Here is a 2,665-nt window from a genome sequence, read left to right as displayed (position 1 = left end):
TATTTCCCCTGTCAAAAAGAAATAAGATAGCAGATGCCCGACCGTGAACTCACAAAAGAAAATCACAAAAAAGGATCAAATAAAAACTAAATCTATGATAAAATAGAGTGAACACTCTTGACATGATACAATGTGCTTAGTATGCCCTTTGTAAATTTTCTGTGACAGAAATCACCGGATTACACACTTTGTGATTTCAATCAAAACAATATTAATCCATTAGATATTTGTATAGGTCGCCTCTGGCAGGCATCATTTATAATTCTTGCTCTCTTTCCCTTGGTGTAACAATAACAGTTGATCTTGTACTTTGTACACTAGTTACTATTTATAGTATGACTAGTCCAAATGTAAGATAGATCTACCAGTAGCTTGTCTGGTGCTTGTTTAATATTGTTTATATAACCATCTTTAAATCAGTATATCCGAAATTACTATTTTTCACAGCGTGCACACACTGGTGAAGTTTATTAAGGCTTCTCGTGAAAACATGAGTGAATAGATTTCAGCATGCAGAAAACATTATCGGGATTTAACAAAATAACTTAATGGTAACATTTGTACACATATATAGTGAAAATTACCATATGATTTAACTGCAAATACTGACCCGAAATTCTGATCAACCATTTAATCGTGTTTGAATTCATTTAATTTGGTGAAGCATTTCAATATTTCTATAGTATTTTCTATAAACATCAACACAGTTATGTATATCTGGTAGTTTTGTAAACAGATTACTCTCTTGTCATTAGTATAGTATTCAATCGATCAAAATTGTCGTTTGTAAAGCATTCTTAAAGAAAGCGAATGTGATCCTCACTCCTAGAGTATCAAGGATGACATTTATTGTGTATCACAGATTACATTTTAATACATGATCACAGTCAGAGGATAGATTAATCCACTTGTTTATTTAAGCATTGACATTAAATTTGCCTTTGTCCAGTTGGCATTCATCAGCCCATCACTTCCAAATGAAAGCAGTTCAATGCTTATATTTACATTCGACAACGATTTTTTTAAAAAGACTATATCCAGGAATTTTGCTCCGACGATGAATGAACAAATTATTATTAGACGGGACAGCCTTTTCAACAGCCATATCTTTCGTTATCGCCGACGTGACAATTATGACGTCACTATAATAATGACGTCATAATTAATATACATCTTCATTGAAATGCCATGCTCTGTTTCAAAAACTTAAACTTGTAAAGTTGACGTGAATTCCGTCAAATAACACCCTAGTTTAAGAGTTTTCAGTATCTGTGATTCGAAGAAATTATTTATATATTTCATGTTGTAAACGGAGTATTAAGAATCACAAAAGTTGGAAATATAATAGATATTTAATAACATGCTTTTGTTTTATCGATTTTTTTTTTTCACGATGAACGTATTTTTCGTTGTCACCATCCTACTTCACACTTTAAGAATGTGACTTTTCGGGATTTTACCTAGGTTTGTATGACGGATGTCATCGTTGAAGCAGAAGACGCTTACTCTTCGGAACTCCTTGTCTTTTTATATTTGTACTTTCAAGAGTCTTCATGTAAATCCATATTTTGTTCGTGTTGATTCTTAAACTTAACAAATGTTCACTCTATTTTCACAGAGCATCATTAATTAAAGTATAAAATAATGTACAAATCAGCATATTGAATGCAAATACTGTTTTCTTATATTAAAGACGTTGTTGGTATGTTCACGTAAATTTTGGTTATTGCAAACTTACTGAAGTAACAGTCATAATTAACTCTCTATGCCAGGCGAATCATACGGAGTATGATACAGTTTCCCTAATGGTATGGAATAAACATGTTAATTTATATGTCTCGCATTGCGTATAGGGTTGTTAGGTGATAGTAAACTTTAAAGTTGAAGTTTCCGCTTGACATCTTGTGTTTTGTTTGTTTGTTTCAAAATGGCAACATACATGTATATGCTGTAGGCCATGCTGTTTCAGTCAGATCTTTTAGAAATCATGTAGTAATCATATGCAGATATAGGTCGTGCAGATAAATAAGTGACATTGAAATATATCTTAAGCGAGTTGTTTGCACTTTTAAATTGTAAAAAACAAATAAAGAAAATAAAAACGGTGTATCACACATTTGGTACATCAGCCATTAGAATATATTACATTGTCAAGGGAATTAACTCTGACGAAAACTATACCATATTGATTACAGTAACTAAATGTTGACTTTCCTCAACTATATTCTATTGAAAAAGCACGTTAGAGAATATCTCAAAAATGGAAATGACGATGTTGTACACGTTTTCATTTAATAATTTTGACCCCCAGGTACACCCAACTGTCTTGGCGTTGGATACCGACATTCCGCTGTTCTGATGGTACAACTTTTTCACTCTAACGATTTTCATTATATGCAGATAGGGGTAAGGGGTCAAAGTTAAGGGGTCAGAGTTCAGAAGCTTAAATATTAGGGATCGAGCTTTGTTCATGTGACAAACCAGGCAAGCCAGGAAAATCACACTTGGCCTCGTTTGGAGACGTTAGTTGACCACTGTTTAGCAGCCTTGATATATAAGGCAAAGGTTTCGTAACAGCGTTGGTGTGCAAACATATCGATTTAAAACAAATTTTCGTAACAACTAGGCGTTGTGTGTCGACAAGATCAACAGAGATTTAAAAAAA

Source organism: Pecten maximus, chromosome 15 (genome assembly GCF_902652985.1).
Source record: "Pecten maximus chromosome 15, xPecMax1.1, whole genome shotgun sequence".
NCBI classification, from domain to species: domain Eukaryota; kingdom Metazoa; phylum Mollusca; class Bivalvia; order Pectinida; family Pectinidae; genus Pecten; species Pecten maximus.
Note: the sequence above shows the minus strand (reverse complement) of the source record.